Source organism: Ovis canadensis, chromosome 11 (assembly GCF_042477335.2).
Source record: "Ovis canadensis isolate MfBH-ARS-UI-01 breed Bighorn chromosome 11, ARS-UI_OviCan_v2, whole genome shotgun sequence".
Lineage (NCBI taxonomy): Eukaryota > Metazoa > Chordata > Mammalia > Artiodactyla > Bovidae > Ovis > Ovis canadensis.
In genome coordinates this window covers 12,475,399-12,499,160 of record NC_091255.1, presented here as the reverse complement: position 1 = coordinate 12,499,160, position 23,762 = coordinate 12,475,399, and the positions used below count along the sequence as shown (strand labels likewise).

Genomic DNA, 23,762 nt, shown 5'->3' with positions numbered 1-23,762 from the left:
AAGCTGCATCTCTTATGTTTCCTGGATTGGCAGGAAGGTTCTTTACCACTAGTGCCACCTGGGACTTTTTTCTAATAATGTTCTCAGAGAAGAATTTTTTTAGAACTGTCTAGCCATTTACCATTTCAAAAAATTTTCCCACTTTTAAGAAATACCAAGTATGTAATTGTGATAGATTTACATGTGTAAAAGTTAAATCTGAGTAATTTCTGGTGTGAATGAGATTGTGAAATTGTCCACTCATCTGAATTTATGTAATACTATGAGAAGAGCACACACATGCCAATATTCCTCTTCATGGGAAATAGATGGGGAAACAGTGTCAGACTTTTTATTTTTGGGCTCTAAAATCACTGCAGATGGTGACTGCCGCCATGAAATTAAAAGACACTTATTCCTTGGAAGGAAAGTTATGACCAGCCTAGATGGCATATTGAAAAGCCAACAAAGGTCCGTCTTGTCAAGGCTATGGTTTTTCCAGTGGTCATGTATGAATGTGAGAGTTGGACTGTGAAGAAAGCTGAGCACCAAAAAATTGATGCTTTCGAACTGTGGTGTTGGAGAAGACTCTTGAGAGTCCCTTGGACTGCAAGGAGATCCAACCAGTCCATTCTGAAGGAGATCAGCCCTGGGATTTCTTTGGAAGGAATGATGCTAAAGCTGAAACTCCAGTACTTTGGCCACCTCATGTGAAGAGTTGACTCATTGGGAAAGACTTTGATGCTGGGAGGGATTGGGGGCAAGAGGAGAAGGGGACGGCAGAGGATGAGATGGCTGGATGACATCACGGACTCGATGGACATGAGTCTGGGTGAACTCCGGGAGTTGGTGATGGACAGGGAGGCATGGCATACTGTGATTCATGGGGTTGCAAAGAGTCAGACATGACTGAGTGACTGAACTGAACTAAACTGTACTGAGGAGAAGAGCACACACATGCCAGTATTCTTTGTGCTTCTGTACATATTTTTGCTGGCTTAATGTTTATCTTTCTAGTCCAAACAAACAGAAATTCTGTTTTTTATTTGGTCTTAATACTTTCATCTAACTAGTATTTGTAAAATGCCAGTTCTGCCATGTTATCTGTACTGTGTATTTTTTTTTTTAAACTGATTTTTAGAGAAGTTTTAGGTTTACGCTGAAAGTGAGGGGAAGGTACAGATTTTCTCATATGCTCTCTGCCCTACACATGCACAGCCTTCCCATCATCAACGTCAGTCACTGTAGTGGTGCATTTGCTACAATTGATGGGCCTACATTGACGCAACATATCAGTCTAAGTCCATACTTTACCTTAGGGTCCACTCATGGTGTTGCACATAATATGTATTTGGACAAAGGTGTAATGACAGGCATTCATCATTTGTGATACCACGCAGAGTATGTTCAGCGATACTAAAAACTCTGTGTGCTCTACCTAATCACTCCCTTCCTCCCTCAGCTTCTATTTTTAACAAAATCTATAACTGTAATTATAGAACTACTTTGCAGAATTGCCCATAAAGAGTAACTATAAAGTCATTAGGCACACTCTGGGCATTTAACAATGAAGTTGTTGTTATTGTTGTTGTTGTTGTTATTATTATTATTGTTACTCAATAAGCAAAATTGATCAGTTTTCTACTATTCCAGCTTACAATATTTAATGTCCCTCACCAGATGGGAATCAGAGAAAGAGGGAGTTGGGGATAGAATTGAAGATTGGTAATACTGGAAAGGATCTGAGAGATCACCCAATCTGTCTAATCTGAGCTCCTTTAATCAGATAAAGAAACTGAAAGACAAACTTGCTAAGTGTCCTGTTCTAAATATCATATAGAAAAATATTAGTTAAAATTCCTTTCATATATGAACATATTATAATAAAATAACACTATAATATTAATATTTTAAATTATTAAAATACTATGTCTATCATCATAGAGATGATCAGTGAGAAACAGAACGAAAATTTAGTCCTTGAATCTTTCACTTCAGATTTTTTTGCACATAAATAAAACTTCTTAAATAGGCATAATAACTTAACATTCCCAAACTATGAACACCTATCTTCTCATATAGAGCTTTGTGAATTTAAGTGCATGAATAAATTTTGTTCAAATAGTTTAAAATTCATACCTACCAAAATAATGTATTGTATTTTCTCCTAGGGAGGTGTTCTAGAGAAAGAGAAACTAGTGTCAACCAATATTTTAGCAAATTTAGCAAGAAAGTACTTGCTCCAATTTTTTCATGACATACACTTGTATCATAAATGCATCTGGTAGATTTGAAATGACAAATTCACATTTTCAGTTCCCTAAAATGAAACTCTGCTAGAGTAAAGTAGAAATCATTAGACCATGCAACTTGTTTCCATGATCTTTCATTCAAACTTAGTGTTCCTGTAAATCTACACTTCATTTTAATATTCATTGTGTGGGGCTTAGAATAAGCTATATGCATAACTGAGGAGCAAAGTTTTTCCCAAGCATTTCCTCAGGTAACTGATAGACTAGTGCCATTCTAGATGTATCTTGGGTACAATCAACAGTCTTAAGACTGAAAGCGGGGGGGCGGGGGGGGAATTTATACTTTTCATTATTGTTAAATGGTAGAACATTTTCTGAATAAAGTCATCTGCTAATATGCATGTGTGTGTGTTAAGTTCCTTCAGTTGTGTCCGCCTCTTTGAGACCCTATGGATGTGTAGCCCACAAGGCTCCTCTGTCCGTGATTCTCCAGACAAGAATACTGGAGTGAGTTGCCATGCCCGTCTCCAGGGGATCTTCCCAACCCAGGGATCTAACTCTAAATCCTGCATTGGCAGGTGAGTTCTTTAGCACTAATGCAACCTGTGAAGTTAATATGCTTAGCACTACCTAAGTATCCGGGTTTCCAATGTGGCCCTAGCAGTAAAGAAAAGTGAAAGTAAGGGTCGCTCAGTCATATCCAACTGTTTGCCCCCATGAACTATAGTTCATATAATTCTCTAAGCCAGAACACTGGAGTGGGTAGTCCTTCCCTTCTCCAGGGGATCTTCCCAAAGGGATTGAATCCAGGTCTTTCGCATGGCAGGAAGATTCTTTACTCACTGAGCTATCAGGGAAGCCCATGGGGATGACCCAGAGAGATGTTATGGGGAGGGAGGCGGGAGAGGGGTTCATGTTTGGGAATGCATGTAAGAATTAAAGATTTTAAAATTAAAAAAAAAATAATAATAAATAAATAAATAAATAAACCTTTAAGAAAAAAAAAAAAAAAGAACCCACCTGAAATGCAGGAGATGCAAGAGATGCAGGTTTGATCTCTGGGTCAGGAAGATCCCCTGAAGGAGGGTACAGCAACCCACTCCAGTATTCTTGCCTGAAGAATCCCATGGACAGAGGAGCCTGGTGGGTTGCAGTGCACAAGGTCACACAGAGTCGGACATATCTGAAGCAACTTAATATGCTTGCATCTAAGTATCCAGAAAAGCAGAAAAGATCCTTGATAAATATAGCATTCTTTGGGATTGGAATGAAAACTTACCTTTTCCAGTCCTGTGGCCACTGCTGAGTTATCCAAATTTGCTGGCATATTGAGTGCAGCACTTTCACAGCATCATCTTTCAGCATTTGAAATACCTCAACTGGAATTCTATCACCTCCACTAACTGTGTTCTCAGTGATGCTTCCTGAGGCCTGCTTGACTTCACATTCCAGGATGTCTGGCTCCAAGTGAGTGTGAGTGATCACACCATTGTGATTATCTGGGTCATGAAGATCTTTTTTGTACAGTTCTTCTGTGTATTCTTGCCACCTCTTCTTAATATCTTCTGTTTCTGTTAGGTCCATACCATTTCTGTCCTTTATTGTGGCTATGCTTGCAGGAAATGTTCCCTTAGTATCTCTAATTTTCTTGAAGAGATCTCTAGTCTTTCCTATTCTATTGTTTTCCTCTATTTCTTTGCATTGATCGCTTAGGAAGGCTTTCTTATCTCTCCTTGCTATTCTTTGGAACTCTGCATTTAAATGGGTATATCTTTCCTTTCCTCCTTTGCTTTTCACTTCTCTTCTTTTCACAGCTATTTGTAAGGCCTCCTCAGACAGCCATTTTGCTTTTTTTGCATTTCTTTTACTTGGGGAAAAACCTTACGGCAAAAAGTGAAGAACTAAAGAGCCTCTTGATGAAAGTGAAAGAGGAGAGTGAAGAAGTTGGCTTAAAGCTCAACATTCAGAAAACTAGGATCATGGCATCTGGCCCCATCACTTCGTGGCAAATAGATGGGGGAACAGTGGAAACAGTGGCAGACTTTAATTTTCTGGGCTCCAAAATCACTGTAGATGGTGGTTACAGCCATGATATTAGAAGACACTTATTCCTTGGAAGGAAAGTTATGACCAACCTAGATAGCGTATTAAAAAGCAGAGACATTACTTTGTCAACAAAGGTCTGTCTAGTCAAGGCTATGGTTTTTCATGTATGGATGTGTGAGTATAAAGAAAGCTGAGCGCCAAATAATTGATGGTTTTGAACTGTGGTGTAGGAGAAGATTCTTGAGAGGCCCTTGGACTGCAAGGAGATCCAACCAGTCCATCCTGGAGTCCATCCCCATAAAGGAGATCAGTCCTGGGTGTTCATTGGAAGAACTGATATTGAAGCTGAAACTCCAATACTTTGGCCACCTCATGAGAAGAGCTGACTCATTTGAAAAGACCCTGTTGCTGGGAAAGATTGAGGGTAGGAGGAGAAGGGGATGACAGAGGATGAGATGGTTGGATGGCATCACCGACTCAATGGACATGGGTTTGGGTGGACTCTGGGAGTTGGTGATGGACAGGGAGGCCTGGTGTGCTGTGGTTCATGGGGTCGCAAATAGTCAGACACGACTGAGCAACTAAACTGATATGTACCTTGCTTGCCTTTGATGTGTCCCAGCTTTTTTCTTCAAATAAACCTGCTAATAGAAAAGTAAAATAAATAAAATTGAGGACTCTGGATGTTATGCCAAATACAAATTGACACTTGCCATTTACCTCTACAATGAATAAACTGTGAGCTGCTGCAGCTGCTAACCTTCAACAATCCCTGAAAGGAGTTCAGGCGGAGATCAGGAATGAGGCACTCTGTGCTCTGAGAAAATTTGGCAAATCTTCAGACAGATAATTTCAGAAGAAGATTTTCTGAGCCCAATTCTTTCATCTCCTCATATCTAGAAAAGCATTAAAATCCTTCATGGTGACATCTGGTCCTCATGACTAGCAGTAATTTTCATGAGACTAGCAGCAAAATTCAGCAAAAAAAAAAAAAAAAAACAAAAAAAACAAAACACAACAACAACAAAAACAACCTGGGCTAGATTACATGACCTTCATCAAAACCACATATATGCAGCACTTTGCCCCTACATCTTTGGGGAAGTTTTTCAGAGCTATCTGAAATGCTGTCTATAGGCATTAGTCTGTGGAGTATAGCCCTCTTTTTGCCCAGAATAACTGACAGCTCTCACAGTGTCCTTTTTTTTTTTTTTTCCAGTCAGTAGTTAACTTGCACATAAATTCTCATAATCTATGAAAACTGGAGTTTCACAAAGGTGCATCAATTTACCATATAAATGCTTATGTGAGAATGACTCTAATTAGAAAATAACCAAAAAAGAATTCAAGAAAGATGTATTTTATTTTATTTTTAATTTTATTTTATTTTACTTTACAATACTGTATTAGTTTTGCCATACATTGACATGAATCCACCACGGGTATACATGAGTTCCCAATGTGTGTGTGTGTGTTTGTGGGAGAGGTCAATATGGAAAAAAATATGAAGAATAATCCTTTAAAAATATATGCAACATTATAAAACAATATATTTTCCCATAGATGCATACAAATGCAATAAATAGGATATATTATAAATTAATGACAATGGTTTTCTCAAGAGGAAAAAAAAAAGGCCTGAAAAAGTGAGAAAAGGGAATTTCTACTTAATCATATTTTATACTTTACTTTGTGTAAAAATATATGAAGGAAATACCTTTGTTAGCCAGATTCTAGAAAAATTGATAAAGATTATCTGTTTTTGAGGTCCTTACTTTTCAGTTTGAGTGAAGATATAAAGCTCCATGTCTTTTTTCTTTTTCATTAGCAAGAAATTTTCCTATGGTTTTCTTTTTGAATTTTAATTCTTGAAAGTAATCAGTCAGTTAGAGAAATGTCTTCATTGTCTGCCTGTCTATCATCTCTGTCATCATTTACTTTTATCTGTCTATTCACTTATTTAATGCATTTTTACATGTGAGTATTTATTCTTTTAAATCTTATCTGTTTTTCTTCTCTTGGGGCATAGAGCAGTTCTTCATTCGCTTATAAAGCAGAACCAATTCAGCTTTCTTGAGGGAGAAAAAAACCCAAAGGTATGTTGGAATGGGTGTCACTTTCACTTCACCCACATCTCAGTGGATGAGCTGAAGGCATAAGACCTAATTCAATAGTTCTTATTGTCACTAGAGGCATTGTTGAAAATTATTTCTTATTAAGTTATATCAAGAATAAGTAAATGGGAAGTCTACATACACACACACACACATACATACCACACATAACAAAATTAAGTTAAAGATTAAAGAGATCAGTTGATCCCAAGATGGTCTTTTACTTTTAATAATCTATGTGGCCCTCACTCGCCACCCACAGCCTGTTTCGTCGCCCGCACGTCGCGCCGCTGTCCCGCAGAAATGCTTCGATTACCCGCAGTCCTTCGTCAAATGAGGCCAGTGTCCAGGGCACTGGCTCCTCATCTCACTCGGGCTTACGCCAAAGATGTAAAATTCAGTGCAGATGCTCGGGCCTTAATGCTTCAAGGTGTAGACCTTTTAGCCGATGCTGTAGCCGTTACTATGGGGCCAAAGGGAAAGACAGTGATTATTGAACAGAGTTGGGGAAGTCCCAAAGTGACAAAAGATGGTGTGACTGTTGCAAAGTCTATTGATTTAAAAGATAAATATAAAAATATTGGCGCTAAACTTGTTCAAGACGTTGCCAATAACACAAACGAAGAGCCCGGGGATGGCACCACTACTGCTACTGTACTGGCATGCTCTATTGCCAAGGAAGGCTTCGAGAAGATTAGCAAAGGTGCTAATCCAGTGGAAATCAGGAGAGGTGTGATGTTAGCTGTTGATGCTGTAATTGCTGAACTTAAGAAGCAGTCTAAACCTGTGACAACCCCTGAAGAGATTGCTCAGGTTGCTACAATTTCTGCAAATGGAGACAAAGAAATTGGCAACATCATTTCTGATGCCATGAAAAAAGTTGGAAGAAAGGGTGTTATCACAGTAAAGGATGAAAAAACACTGAATGATGAATTAGAAATTATTGAAGGCATGAAGTTTGACAGAGGGTACATTTCTCCATACTTTATTAATACATCCAAAGGTCAGAAATGTGAATTCCAAGATGCATATGTTCTGTTGAGTGAAAAGAAAATTTCTAGTGTCCAGTCCATTGTTCCTGCTCTTGAAATTGCCAATGCTCACCGGAAGCCCTTGGTCATAATTGCTGAAGATGTGGATGGAGAAGCTCTAAGTACCCTTGTTTTGAACAGGCTGAAAGTTGGTCTTCAAGTTGTGGCAGTCAAAGCTCCAGGTTTTGGTGACAATAGAAAGAACCAGCTTAAAGACATGGCTATTGCTACTGGTGGTGCAGTATTTGGAGAAGAAGGACTAACTCTAAATCTTGAAGATGTTCAGCCTCATGACTTAGGAAAAGTCGGAGAGGTCATTGTGACCAAAGATGATGCCATGCTCTTGAAAGGGAAAGGTGACAAGGCTCAAATTGAAAAGCGTATCCAAGAGATCATTGAGCAGTTAGACATCACAACCAGCGAATATGAAAAGGAAAAACTGAATGAACATCTGGCAAAACTCTCAGATGGTGTTGCTGTGTTGAAGGTTGGTGGGACAAGTGATGTTGAAGTGAATGAAAAGAAAGACAGAGTGACAGATGCCCTTTAATGCTACACGAGCTGCTGTTGAAGAAGGCATTGTTCTGGGAGGGGGCTGTGCCCTGCTTCGGTGCATTCCAGCCTTGGAGTCAATAACTCCAGCTAATGAAGATCAAAAAACAGGTATAGAAATCATTAAAAAAAACACTCAAAATTCCTGCAATGACCATTGCTAAGAATGCAGGTGTTGAAGGATCACTGATAGTTGAGAAAATTATGCAGAGTTCTTCAGAAGTTGGTTATGATGCTATGCTTGGAGATTTTGTGAATATGGTGGAAAAGGGAATCACTGATCCAACTAAGGTTGTAAGAACTGCATTACTGGATGCTGCCGGAGTGGCCTCTCTCTTAACAACAGCAGAAGTTGTCGTCACAGAAATTCCTAAAGAAGAGAAGGATACTGGAATGGGTGGCATGGGTGGAATGGGAGGTGGCATGGGAGGTGGCATGTTCTAACTCTTAGAATAGTGCTTTGCCATTATTGATGAACTGTGAGAGGAAACTCAAGGCAGTGTTCCTCACCAATAACTTCAGGAGAGGTCAGTTGAAGGAGCTGACTGAAGAGAAGGCTGGCTGATGTTTAAGAAAATAACTAAAACCATCAGTTACTGGTTTCAGTTGACAACATAGAATGGTTTACTGCTGTCATTGTCCATGCCTACAGATAATTTATTTTGTATTTTTAAATAAAGACATTTGTACATTCCTGATAAATGAGCTTAAGAGCTGTGTACCAATGTACTGCTTTCAACTTAAATCACTGAGGCATTTTTACTACTATTCTGTTAAAATCAGGATTTTAGTGCTTGCTATCACCAGATGAGAAGTTAAGAAACAGCCTTTCTGTGGAGAGTAAGAACAATTGTGTACAGAGTAGAGAAATATCCAATTATGTGACAACCTTTGTGTAATAAAAATTGTTCAAAGTAAAAAAAAAATAATCTATGTGGCTGAAATACTTATAACTGAAGGATCTGATCATTTAATCTAACAAATTTCTTTTAACAAATGAATATGATTAAATGACTTAATATAACTGAAGTAAGCAATTTACACGATAAAATGAATGGTATAATTTAGATCAGGGGTCCCCAGTGTACAGGATCTGAAGCCTGATGATCTGAGGTGGAGCTGATGTAATAATAATAGAATAAAGTGTGCAATAAATGTAATGCACTTGAATCATCCTCAAATCACCCTCCTTCCCATCTGTGGAAAAATGGTCTTCCACTAAACTTGTCCCTGGTTCCAAAAAGGTTGGGGACCACTGATTGAGATCATATTTTCTGAATGAAATAGATAAGATTAGCCACCCTGTGGGGGTGGGATATGTGAGAGGGAAGACAAAGACAATGAGAAGGAAAGTGACTTTGTTCAAGTGTTTAATCTTGTTCTCATTTTATAAATACCCCACCTCATCTCAGCACTTTAAAATCTGATAAGGAATAATAACCTTGAAGGATAATTGAGGAGAGTATCTGAAATCAGGTCTGCCTTCTCGAGCCCAGGATAATCAATGAAACTATAGGACAATAGTTTTCAAAGTGTGGTCTCTGGAACAGCAATATTGGCATAACTGAAAACCTGTTGTTGTTGTTCAGTCACTAAGTCATGTCCAACTCTCTGTGTCCCCATGGACTTCAGTACACCTGGCTCTCCTATCCTTCACTATCTCCTAGAGTTTGCTCAGATTCATGTCCATTAAATTGGTGATGCTATCTAACCATCTCATCCTCTGCCACCCTCTTCCTTTTTGCCCTCAATCTTTCTCAACATCAGGTCTGAGAGTCATCAGGGAGCTGACTCTTTGCATCATCAGGCCAAATTATTGGAGCTTCAGCATCAGTCCTTCTAGTGAATATTCATCAGCACCACCTTTCTAGATTCCATATATATGTGCTATATACAATATTTGTCTTTCTTTTTCTGACTTACTTCACTTTGTATAAATACTCTAAGTTCATCCACCTCATTGAAACCAACTCAAATTTCCTTTAGGATTGACTGGTTTGATCACCTTGCAGTCCAAGGGACTGTCAGGAGTCTTCTCCAGCCCTGTAATTTGAAAGCTTCAATTTTTTGGCACTCAGTCTTTTTTATTGTCCAACTCTCACATCTGGAAAAAGCTTAACTTTGACTATATGGATCTTAGTCAGCAAAATAATGTCAGATATCAGTTTTCTCTTCAAGAAAGGAAACCTATTAGAAATGCAAATTCTTGACCCAGAGTCTCTGGGAAAGACCTAGCAATTTGTGTTTTACCAAGGTGATGCAGATATTAAGCTCAAATTTGAAAACCACTTATATGGTGTGGTCTGCTATTGGTGGGAAGATTTGAGTGCACGCGTGCTAAGTTGTTTCAGTCATGTCTGACTCTGCAACTCTATGAGCTGTAGCCCACCAGGTTCCTTTCTCCATGGAATTCTCCAGGCAAGAACACTGCTGTGGGTTGTCATTCCTTTCTCCAAGTTGTCTTCCCAACCCAGGGGGTCTAACCGGGGTCTCCTGCATTGCAGGCAGATTCTTTACTGTCTGAACCACCAGGAAAGCCCCTTGAGTGCATAGTAGACTATAAATAATAAAAAGGAATTTTGTACTGAGATCAGAAGACAGAGGACATACTGAAACATAAGAGGCAAGGTGTAAGGGAGGTGGGTGTGCATGTATTTGGTTTTTGACTGTAGGGCCTAGTAATAGGAAAAAAATAACCAATTCTTGTATATATCCTAGATCTGCCTGCTTTTGTTGCATTATCAGACCGTTTATCCCATTTTTGTGTCCATTTTTTGTGGTATGATAATTACATATGTTGTTTAGGAAATAAAAATTAAATCATAATTTTAAGTTGAATTATTTTAAAGATTTATAATTTGAGGTGAATGTAAAATGCAATTGCTGCCTTTTAGGGATTTTTTTTTCTTCCTTTGTTCTAGCCCAAGACATGCATATCAATGAATTTTTACTGATGGAGCCAAAATTTTGAGAGTTATTGTGGATATGTATCTGTGAATACTGAGTGAGACGTGCAGCATATTAAAAAGCAGAGATATTTCTTTGCCAACAAAGGTCTACATAGTCAAGGCTATGGTTTTTCCAGTAGTCATATATGGATATGAGACTTGGACCATAAAGAAAGCTGAGCACCGAAGAATTGATGCTTTTGAACGGTGGTTTTGGAGAAGACTCTTGAGAGTCCCTTGGACTGCAAGGAGATCAAACAGTCAATCATAAAGGAAATCAGTCCTGAATATTCACTGGAAGGACTGATGCTGAAGCTGAAACTCAAATACTTGGCCACCTGACATGAAGGACTGACTCACTAGAAAAGACCCTGATGCTGGGAAAGATTAAGGGCAGGAGGAGAAGGGGACGACAGAGATTGAAATTGTCAGATTGCATCACTCAATGGACTGGACGTGAGTTTGAGCAAGCTCGGGGAATTGGTGATGGACAGGGAAGCCTAGCATGCTTCAGTCCGTGATGTTGCAAAGAGTTGGACGTAACTGAGTAACTGAACTGAACTGAACAGATTTTATTTTCATTTACTTTTAACTATGAATGAAACTTAAAAGATAAACCATTAAAATGTCTGCTATAAGACTGTTCAAATGTTCTTTCAAATTAAAAGGAGTCATCCCACTACGCTAAGAAATGTAATAAGAAATGCGTTATGACCAAAATGAACTGCATATGGCAATACTATCCATTAGCTAAACAAAATGCAGAAGGCTAATAGGTCTATTTGATGTGGTGGAATACAACTGCTGCAGTAGTTTATATTATATTAAATTGTGATTTTGTCATTTAAGAATATTACTGTTCTTGCAAAAATCTGTAGCTCTATTTTTATTCCCCAAGTGTAAATGTAACTAAGAACAAGGATGAGCCTAGTGAATCATTAGAATGGTTAATGAAAAATCATGAAGAAATATTCATGTATTTGATGAATGGCAGATAAAGAAAAGGCTAAATTCAAGCTTCTGTAATGACTTTCAATATTTTTTGGTTACTAATATTCCCTGTATCACCCTTAATGTGGTTTTGAAGCTGATAACATTATGGAAGTATATTCGTTCACTGATAGATATTTTTTAATCTACTCATAAGTTCAATCCAGCTATTTCACAGGTCTTCAGGAGTTTTCAGAATCATTGGTCCAGGTACAATATGAAAAAAATAATGTATTTCTTCTTTAAATCCATCTTCTAATTCTCATCAAAATCAGATTAAAAAAAAAAAAGAAGTTATAGGAGAGGAAACTTGAACATTTAAAGTTTCTGTAAAACTGGCTCAAAAACTGGGTTGAACTTACAACTAATTTCAATTTCTTTTTATGTATAGTTAATCTATCCTCAGGGCAATTTACTTGAGACAAAAGCATTCTTTTCCTTGACTTGGCTCTTAGAGCTTATTTTTGTCAAGTACATTTCTTGTTACCAACGTCCAACTATTAATTGGCAGACAAAGTGTTAAATATTTGATGAAAATGTATTAGAATTTGCTGAGTTGATCATATACAAATTTCACTCTGGTATCACTGAAAACACTTAATGTATCTGCTGGAATCCTGTTTTTAAATGAAAGGAAACTGAGTTCTTTGTCGAACTTGAATGTATTTTTAATCTTCCTCCTTGGCTCTTTCACTTTTGAGATAGAGATATTTGAAACAGCCTTAGGCCTCCAAAAGCAGCAGCTCTCCAAAAGAAATACTGTATTCTAGACTCTCCACTATTAAACTATTTAGCTAAATTGTTGGAAATTCTTAAACAAAAGTCAGCATAAGCATAATAAAAATACAATTTGAAAATCACCCTAAATGAGAAGTGAAAGGGTACCCTTAATAAACTACAGTAACATTTCTTGTAAATTATGTTCTGGGTGATTTACAAAACCAAAAAGTTTTTTGTTAGCTATAGACAGCACAAGGTCAGGCTCAGAGAAGAAATGGTTAATTTGAAAATCTTCCTTGAAAGAGCAATTTGTATTTCTCTGGAAACAATGGATTTGCAATGGTGAACTGTCTGGCCTCAGGATGGAAGAAGAGAATGAAACAGAAATTTTTTTTTAATTTAATTTAATTTTTAAATGGAGGATAATTGCTTTACAATATTGTGATGGTTTCCTGCCTTACATCATCATGAATCAGCCATAGGGACGTATATATATATATATGTCCCCTCCCTCTTAATTCTCCCTCCCACCTCCTCCCTCCCTCCCCTCTAGGTTGTCACAACACCTGCTTTGAATTCCTTGTATCAAAGGGCAAATCTCCACTGGCTATCTACTTTTCTTATGGTACTGTATAAGTTCCAGTTCTACTCTCTCACGCTACTGTCTCAAATTACCCTACCTTCGCTCTCCCCCACTGTATCCAAGTCTGTTCTCTATGTCTGCATCTCTGTTGCTGTCCGGTAGGTAGGTTCATCACTACCACCTTTCCAGATGCCATACATATGCATTAATATATTAAATTTGTCTTTCTCTTTCTGACTTACTTCACTTTGTATAATAGGCTCTAGGTTCATCCACCTCATTAGAACCAAATCAAATGAATTCCTTTTTATAGCTGAGTAAAGAAATAAAGGAACACAACAGAATGGGAAACACTAGAGATCTCTTCAAGAAAATTAGAGATACTAAGGGAGCATTTCATGCAAAGATGGGCTCAATAAAGGACAGAAATGGGATGGACCTAACAGAAGCAGAAGATATTAAGAAGAGGTGGCAAGAATACACAGAAGAACTGTACAAAAAAGAGCTTCACAACCTAGATAATCACGATGGTGTGATCACTCACCTAGAGTCAGACATCCTGGAATGTGAAGTCAAGTGGGCCTTAGAAAGCATCACTACAAACAAAGCTAGTGGAGGTGATGGCATTCCAGCTGAGCTATTTCAAATCCTGAAAAATGATGCTGTGAAAGTGCTCCACTCAATATGCCAGCAAATTTGGAAAACTTAGCAGTGGCCACAGGACTGGAAAATGTGTTTTCATTCCAATCCCAAAGAAAGACAGTGCCAAAGAATGCTCAAACTACCGCACAATTGCACTCATCTCACATGCTAGTAAAGTAATGCTCAAAATCCTCCAAGCCAGGCTTCAGCAATATGTGAACCGTGAAATTCCTGATGTTCAAGCTGGTTTTAGAAAAGGCAGAGGAACCAGAGATCAAATTGCCAACATCTGCTGGATGATGGAAAAAGCAATCTAGTCCCAGAAAACCATCTATTTCTGCTTTATTGGCTATGCCAAAGCCTTTGACTATGTGGATCACAATAAACTGCGGAAAATTCTGAAAGAGGTGGGAATACCAGACCACCTGACCTGCCTCTTGAGAAACCTATATGCAGGTCAGAAAGCAACAATTAGAATGGACATGGAACAACAGACTGGTTCCAAATAGGAAAAGGAGTACATCAAGGCTGTATATTGTCACTCTGCTTATTTAACTTAATATGCAGAGTACATCATGAGAAACGCTGAGCAGGAAGAAGCACAAGCTAGAATGGAGATTACCGGGAGAAATATCAATAACCTCAGGTATGCAGATGACACCACCCTTATGGCAGAAAGTGAAGAGGGACTAAAAAGCCTCCTGATGAAAGTGAAAGAGGAGAGTGAAAAAGTTGGCTTAAACCTCAACATTCAGAAAATGAAGATCATGGCATCTGGTCCCATTATTTCATGGGAAATGGGGAAACAGTGTTAAACTTTATTTTTGGGGGCTCCAAAATCACTGCAGATGGTGACTGCAGCCATGAAATCAAAAGACACTTACTCCTTGGAATTAAAGTTATGACCAACCTAGATAGCATATTAAAAGTTAGAGACATTTTGCCAACAAAGGTCCATCTAGTCAAGGCTATGGTTTTTCCAGTGGTCGTGTATGGATGTGAGAGTTGCACTGTGAAGAAAGCTGAGCACCGAAGAATTGATGCTTTTGAACTGTGGTGTTGGAGAAGACTCTTGAGAGTCCCTTGGACTACAAGGAGATCCAACCAGTCCATTCTAAAGGAGATCAGTCCTGGGTGTTCATTGGAAGGACTGATGCTGAGGATGAAACTCCAATACTCTGGCCACCTCATGCAAAGAGTTGACTCACTGGAAAAGACCCTGATGCTGAGAGGGATTGGGGGCAGGAGGAGAAGGGGACAACAGAGGATGAGATGGCTGGATGGCATCACCAACTCGATGCACATGAGTTTGGGTGAACTCTGGGAATTGGTGATAGACAGGGAGGCCTGGCGTGCTGCGATTCATGGGGTCACAAAGAGTCAGACACAACTGAGCGAGACTGAACTGAACTGAACCGAATACTCCAGTGATTATATGTACCTTTATCCATTCCATATGTATATTCATATATACATTCCATATGTGTACCCATATGTATTCATGGCATATATACATATGTACATACTTCTTTATCCATCCATCTGTCCATGGACATCTAGGTTGAATCCATGTCCTAGCTATTGTAAACAGTGCAGCAATGAACAATGGAGTATATATGTCTCTTTAAATTATGGTTTCCTCAGGGAATATACCCAGTAGTGGTATTTACTGGGTCATATGGTAGTTTTATTTCTAGTTTTTTAAGGATTCTCCATACTGTTTTCCATAGTGGCTGTATAAATTTGCATTCCCACAAAGAGTGCAAAAGGGTTCCCTTTTCTCCACACCCTCTCCATCATTTATTGTCTGTACTTTTGAGTATGGCTATTCTGATTAGTATGAGATGGTATGTCACTATCCATTTCTCGAATAATGAGTGATGTTGAGCATCTCTTCATGTTTATTAGCCATCTGTATGTCTTTTTTGGAGAAATGTCTGTTTAGGTCTCTTGCCCACTTTTTGATTGGTTTGTTTTTTCTAATATTGAGATTTTTGAGCTGTTGATTATTTTGGAAATTAGTTCATTATCAATTGTTTCATTTGCTATTATTTTCTCCCATTCTGAGGACTATCTTTTCATCTTGCTTATAATTTCCTTTGTTGTGCAAAAGTGTTAAGTTTAGTTAGGTCCTATTTGTTTATTTTTGTTTTTATATTCATTACTTTATGAAGTGGATCATAGAAGCTCTTGCTGTGGTGTATGTCAAAGAGTGTTCTACCTATGTTTTCCTCCAAGAGTTTTATAGTTTCTGGTCTTAAATTTAGGTCTTTAATCCAGTTTGAGTTTATTTTTGTGTATGGTGTTAGGAAGTATTCTAATTTCATTCTTCTACCTGTAGCTGCCAGTTTTCCCAGTACCAGTTATTGAAGAGACTGTCTTTTCTCCATTGTATATTTTGTTTCCTTTGTCAAAGATAAGGTGCTCATAGAGGCATGGATTGATCTCCAGTCTTTCTACTTGTTCCATTGGTCTATATTTCTATTTTTGTTCCATACTATACTGTTTGATGACTGTAGCTTTGCAGTAAAGCCTGAAATCAGTCAGGTTGATTCCTCCAGCTCCATTCTTCTTTCTCAAGATTTCATTGGCTATTTGGGGTCTTTTGTGTTTCCACACAAATTGTGAAATTATTTGTTCTAGTTCTATGAAAAATACCATTGTTAGTTTGATCGGGATCACACTGAATCTATAGATTGCTTTCCGTAGTATAGTTATTTTCACAACATTGACTCTTCCAACCCAGGATCATGGAATATCTTTCCATCTGCTTATATCATTTTTAATTTCTTTCATCAGCATCTTATAGTTTTCTATATGTAGGTCTTTTGTTTCTTTAGGTAATTTTATTTCTAAATATTTTATTTTTTTTATTGTTGAAATGGTGAATGAGATTGTTTCCTTGATTTCTCTTTCTGGTCTTTCATTGTTAGTGTATAGGGGATTTCTGTGTATTAATTTTATATCCTACAACTTACTGTATTTAATGATTAGTTCTAGAAATTTTCTGGTGGTGTCTTTTGGGTTTCTTATGTAAAGAATCACATCATTTGCAAACAGTGAGAGTTTTAGTTCTTCTTTTTCAATCTGGATTCTTTTTATTCCTTTTTGTTTTGATTACTGTGGCTAGGACTTCCAAAATTATGTTGAATAAGACTGATGAGAATTTGCACCCTTGTCTTGTTCCTGGTTTTAGAATAAATGCTGTCAATTTTTAGCCATTGAGAACAATATTTTTGTGGGTTTGTCATACATGTGCTTTATTATGCTGAGGTATGTTCCTTCTATGCTTACTTCCTGGAGAGCTTTTATTATAAATGGTTGTTGAATTTTTTTCAGAAGCTTTCTCTGTGTCTATTGAGATAATCATATCTTTTAAATCTTTCAATTAGTTAATATGGTACATCAATTGATTGATTTGCTAAAGAATCATTGCATCCCTGGAATAAAGCCTACTTGATCATTATATAGGATCTTTTTAATTGGATCCTGTTTTTGGATCCTGTTGTTGGATCCTGCTTTTGGATCCTGTTTCCTACACTCTCAAGCATCTGCTCCAGCCCCACAGTGTGAAACTGAAAGTGAAAGTTGCTCATTCATGTCCAACTCTTTGAGGCCCCATGGACTATGCAATTCATGGAATTCTCCAGGTAAGGATACTGGAATGGATAACTGTTTCCTTCTCCATGGGGTCTTCCCAACCCAGGGATAGAACCCAATTCTCCCACACTGAGGGTGAATTCTTTACTTTTTAAACCACTAGGGAAGCCCACAGTTTGAAAGCATCCTTTAAAGCCTGTGTTTCCTTATTAATTTTCTGTCTGTATAATCTGTCCATTGATGTAAATGGGATATTAAATTCCCTATTATTATTTTGTTATCATAAATTTCCCTATTGTTAACATCAATAGGTGTTAGCATTTGCCTTATGTATTGAGGGTCTCCTATGTTGGGTGTATATATATTTATAATTGTTATATCTTCTTCTTAGATTGATCCTTTGATCCTTATGTAGTGTCCTTCTTTGTCTCTTGTAATAGTCTTTATTATAAAGTTTATTTTACCTGACTCTTAAAAGTCCCTTGGATATCAAGGAGATCAAACCAGTCAATCCTAAAGAAAATCAACCAAGAATATCCATTGGAAGGACTGAAGCTCCAATACTTTGGACACTTGATCCAAAGAGTTAACTCATTGGAAAAGAATGGGATACTTGGAGAGATTAAAGGCAAGAGGAGAAGGGGGTGACAGAGGATGAAATGGTTGGATGATATCACTGACTCAATGCACGTGAGCCTGAGCAAACTCCAGGAGATAGTGAATAGGGAAGCCTGGTGTGCTGCAGCCTATGGAGTTGCAAAGAGTCAGACATGACTGAGTGACTGAACAAAAATAATTTTATTTGATATGGATATTGCTATTTCTGCTTTCTTTTGACATTCATTTGCATGGAATATCTCTTTCCAGCTCCTCACTTCCAGTCTGTATGTGTCCCTAGGTCTGGGGTGAGTTTCTTTAGACAGTACATATAGGAGTCTTATTTTTGTACCCATTCAGCCAATCTATGTCTTTTGGTTGGAGGATTTAGCCCATTTACATTTATGGTAGTTGTTGGTATGTATGATCCTGTTGGGCTTCCCTGGTGGCTCAGATGGTAAAGCGTCTCCAGCAATGCAGGAGACCTAGGTTCAATCCCTGGGTCAGAAAGATCCCCTGGAGAAGGAAATGACACCCACTCCAGTATGCTGGCTGAAAAATTCCATGGACTGAGGAGCCTGGTAGGCTACAGTCCACAGGGCTGCAGAGCTGGACACAATTTGCTGTATTGTTTTGGGTTTGTTTTTGTGTGTGCTCAGTTGCTCAGTCATGTTCAACTCTTTGTGTGACCCCATGGAATTTTCAAAGCAAGAATACTGGAGCAGGTTGCCATTTCCTCCTTCTGGGGATCTTCCTAACCCAAGGATCAAAACCATGTCTCTTGCATCTCCTGCACTGGCAGGAAGATTCTTTACCTCTAGTCACACCTAGGCCTCTTCTTTTTGTGTTTCCTGTCTAAAGAAGTTCCTTTAGCATTTGTTGTAGAGGTGGTTTGCTGCTGCTGCTAAATCGCTTTAGTCAGAGGTGGTTTAGTGGTGCTGAATTCTCTTAACTTTTGCTTGTCAGTAAAGCTTTTAATTTCTCCTTTGAATCTGAATGAGATTCTTGCTGGGTAGAGTAATCTTGATTGTAGGTTTTTTCTCTTTCATCTCTTTAAGTATGTCCTGTCATTCCCTTCTGGCCTGAAGAGTTTCTATTGAAAGATCAGCTGTTTCCCTTATGGGGATTCCCTTTTATGTTATTTGTTGCTTTTCCCTGGATGCTTTTAATATTTGTTCTTTGTGTTTAATTTTTGTTAGTTTGATTAATGTGTGTCTGGCATGTTTGTCCTTGGGTTTATCTTGTATGGAACTCTTTGGATTTCCTCGACTTGGGTGGCTATTTCCTTTCCCATTTTAGGGAAATTTTCAATTTGGAAACCCAATGATTCAAATGTTGTTACTTTTAATGTTGTCCTGTAGTTCTCTAAGGCTGTTCTCATTACTTTTTATTCTTTTTTCTTTACTGTGTTGTTTCAGAACACATGATTTCCACCATTCTATCTTCCAGTTCACTTATATATTCTTCTGCCTCAGTTACTCTACTGTGATTTCCCTCCATTGTATTTTTAATCTCAGTTATTGTGTTCTTTGTTGATTGTTTATTTTTTAATTCTTCTATGTTCTTGTTAAACATTTCTTGCCTTTTCTCAGTGTGTACCTCTAGTCTATCAATGCCTCCATTTTATTATCATTACTCTGAATACTTTTTCATGTAGATTGCCTATTTCTTCTGCATTTGTTTGGTCTTGTGGGGTTTTACCATGGTCCTTTATTTACTGGATGTTTCTCTGTCTTCTCATTTTGTTTAATTTACTGCATTTAGGGTCTTCTTTCTGGAGGGTAGAAGGTTGTTTTTCCCCTCCATTGTGGAGTCTGCCTCCCTTGGGTGGGATTGGACTGATAATGTGTGAAGGTTTCCTGGTTGGGGGGATTTGTGCTTATTTTCTGATTGGATGGAGCTAATTTTTGTCTCTCTGAAGGGTAGTAACAAGTCCGGTAGTATGTTTTGAAGTGTCCATGGGTTCAGTATGGCTTAGGGCAGCCTGCCTGGTAATGCACAGGGTTGTGCTCCTATTTTGCTGGAGGATTGATGTAGGGTCTCCCCCACTGGTGCTTGCTGGCTTTTGGCTGTGGCTTTATATACATGTTGAGATGGAGGCCTTTGGGAGGGCTCTCACCTATTAATGTTCTTTGTGGTTTTATTATTCTATGGAGTTAGGATTTCTCTAGTTGTCCAAATTCCTGGGGTCCAGTTTGCTGCCTCTGGAGTTCAAGCCTGACCATTTACTGTAGCATCAAAATTTCACTGGCCACACAGCATAGAAGACAAAACCCTTGACTATTGGTGAAATAACCCTCAACAGCCAAGATCACCCAAAGACTGGCACACATAGAAAAGAAATGAGGGGAAAAAGGAGAAAGAGAGAATAAAAAAGATAAAAAGAAGAGTCAAAGAGAGCAATCAAGCAAATAATCAAATCCCTAAATGAAAACAGACACTAAAAATTATTAGTTGACTTACAGAGATACAAAGTCAAAAACAAAAGATAAAAAAGCAAAAAACAAGGAAAAAATTGGATTCACAAAATAAGAAACATCTAAAATAAAAATCAAGAACATGAAATTTATTTATAAAAGCAAGTGTATTTTTAAGAGAAAAAGGTAGGTTATAGAAAATAAAAATTAAAGGAGTAATAAAGAACCAGATTAGGACAATATGAGAAAAGAAATAAAAAGGTGGAGAAAAGAAATAAAAAGGCAGAGAAAAGAGGGAGGGAATACAGAGTGTGGTAGTGAGAGGAATGCCCCAGTAATTTCTTCACTTTCCTTCTCCATTTGATTTGCCTACTCAGAAAGTCCTCCAATATACCTAGGAAGGTCTCTGACTCTGTTGTGGGCAGTGTGGGGGTATACTCAGACTGAGGTCTTATCTTGTTCCATATTGTGCTTTCTCTCAAACTCTACAATTGCCTCTAAGGTGCAGCTTCAGGCTAAATGCTGGAATTTAAACCACTGCAGCTATAATTTCTGGGAAGGTTTCCCCTTCCTTACTTTGCTCATGCAGCCCCTGTGTTCCACATTTGTTTTGGGCCCACCTTTGCTTTTTTGTCTCTCTCGCATGTCTTGACCACCAGACACAAGGAGATGAAACTAGCTGCTTATTTGGGCTTACTTGGTCAGTTGCACCAGGGAGAGAGACAGGTTTAGGAGATGCTACTGGGGTGTATGGGGAAAGGTCAGGGAGACTGGGCCAAGGTTGCCACAATCTAAAGAGAGTCATGCCTCCCCAGGGGAGCTGGCCCTGGATTGTGGGGCCTTTGGCAGACCCAAGTCACTCAGGTTCCCAAGAAGACAGGTTCCCCAAAGATAGCTGGGGGGTAGTTGCAGTCTCTGGAGCCAAGATTGTAGCAGTCTCCTGTCTTCTACCTCTGGCACCATGCTGCCTCTCTGCCTCTGGCCCTGCAGCCCACAGCTGGCTAGCTCTTTTTCAGCATTCACTTGTGTGCGTTCCCTTTTTCTGTGAGCTCCTGCACTCAAAGTGCAGAGTTACAGTCTTCCTACAAGAATGATCCTTTGTTTTTCTGGTGGACCCACAGTTTTCCTGGTCTGCCTCTGCTGTGCTGGGCCAGCCCTCTCAGGGTATCTGAAAGGGAGTCAGCCCCAGTCCTCTCTCTGAGGCCGCATTCCTGAAGCCCGCACTGCCACACCCAGCACCCCGCTGGCTGCAGGCAGATGTGAGCACAAGAGCTGCTTCTCGGTTGGGAAGTACCCTTCAGCGCAATCTCTGTGGTAAGTTTTCTCCATTTTGCCTTCAGAGCACGTCTCACTGTTCTCTCCTTTGAGGTTTCAAAGCTTCTCTGATCTGTCTATGAGGGGGTTCCCTATGTGTGGAAACCTCCTCTCCTCATGTCTCCCTTCTCCAGGGTTCAGTTACCCATCCCAAAATAATTTGTCTCCTTTTCCCTACCTAACTCCAATGAAATTGACTTGCCTTTCTGGAAGTCTGAGGCCCTCTGCCAGCATTCAAAAGATGTTCTGTGGGAGTTGTTCTACATGTAGGTGATTTTTTAATATAATTGTGAGGGAGAAGGTGTTCTCCCATCCTATTCCTCTGCCATTCTGAAGGTCTTCTGAAACAGATGTTTTAGAAACACTCATGGGGCCCTTAAATCTGACCACTCTGTTAATGTAGTACTTGTTATGACATTCTGCGAACTGGTGATGGCTAGTTTGTGTTTTAGGGATCATGGGCAGCAGTATACATAGTTATACACTGCGGTCTTCTTTAGAACAGGCTTTTCTTGTTTTTATTGTCCTGTGCATATAGTTCTTCTCTTGACATACGAATTATTTGGGATTCCTGTCTGCAATCTCTTAGCATCCAAACCCTTTATTGTATGTTTTTCATCTTTGCTTTTCTTCTCTCACCTCCATCCTGACTGTTCTTCTTAAGCCTGGCCTCCCAGGTTGGTGAAATAAAGCATGAAGGAGGTGCCTTTAATGCCAGTGATACAAACAAATTGAGGAGACTGATTGATCACAAAAGCTTCATGGAAGTGGATGTCATCACCTAATAGAATTGCTTCAGACCACCAGGTTATTAACATAACTGTAGCTTTGTGTGGAGATAAAAACGAGATGCTCTTGAGGCAAGGGCTGCTTGCTTTCTATTAGTTTTTTTTCTGATGACAGCATTTCTATGGGGGCAGGGTCATTTTAAGGAAGCACTTAGAATAACAAGGTAGTTTGCATAATGCAGGACTGAATAGAAAATAAATATGTCTGTGTACCTTTTTTTGAAGCTCAAATCTAATTACAATGCTTCATTTCTTTCAAAACACAAATTAAGTATATTGTATAATTATTGTGAATGTTAATTATATGTTTCAAGGTATTCAGGGGCTCTAAATACTGATTTTTTAGTAAGGATAACTTCAAATTCCTGCTTTTCTGTTTGTTTATTTCCCTTTGAATTAAATCCGTCTAATTACGTGACTGTGTTTAATAGCACACTGAAATAATGAGAAGGGGAAAAATAAAGGGATAGATCATTTCAACAGAAGTATGTCACCCTTTATGTATAAAAATGGTTGAATCAAACCAAACAAAAACAAACATAAATACAGAGAACAGAGTAGATATTACCACAGGGGAAGAGGCCGGGGGAGGGGGAAATGGGTAAAAGGGATCACTCAATGGTGACAAATAGAAACTCAGCTTTTGATGGTGAGCATGCTGTAGGGTGTACAGAAGTAAAAATATAATGTTGTACACATGAAATTTCTATAATGTTGTAAACCAATGTTATCTCAATCCAAAACAAATCTAAAATAAAAAGGAAAAAATGGCCTTGAGATTTCCTTCCTCTTTGTGGAAGTTGATGTCCTTTGCTTTCGTCTGCCCAAACTTGTCTCCCTTTTAAAGAAATTGTAGGCATCTGTAACATGGCTGATTGTGTGGGTGGGAGGGCTGTCTATAGCTTTCACTTCCTCTTTACATCAATTTACAATCAACCTTTCAAGAAGGAACCTCTTTCAAGTGACTTTAGAGAAATTGCCCAGGATATTTAAAAAACACAAAATCAATAAATTCCTTGGTAATTTTCATGAGTGTGTAATGAGTGTTTGATAAGAAAGAGAAATACAACATCACATGTATTTAAGGATGACTGCCAATCAATAAGTCTCAACAAACAGAACAACACAAAACACCAAAGATGTCTCTAATACAATGCATATCCTAGGAAGAAAACAAAGCTACTTTTAC

At 38.5% G+C, this 23,762-nt stretch overlaps 1 pseudogene; it reads left to right on the top strand.

Moving 5' to 3' along the window:
* Positions 1-6,665: 6,665 nt before the first annotated feature.
* Positions 6,666-8,685, top strand: LOC138414832 (60 kDa heat shock protein, mitochondrial pseudogene; annotated as a pseudogene).
* Positions 8,686-23,762: the final 15,077 nt, after the last annotated feature.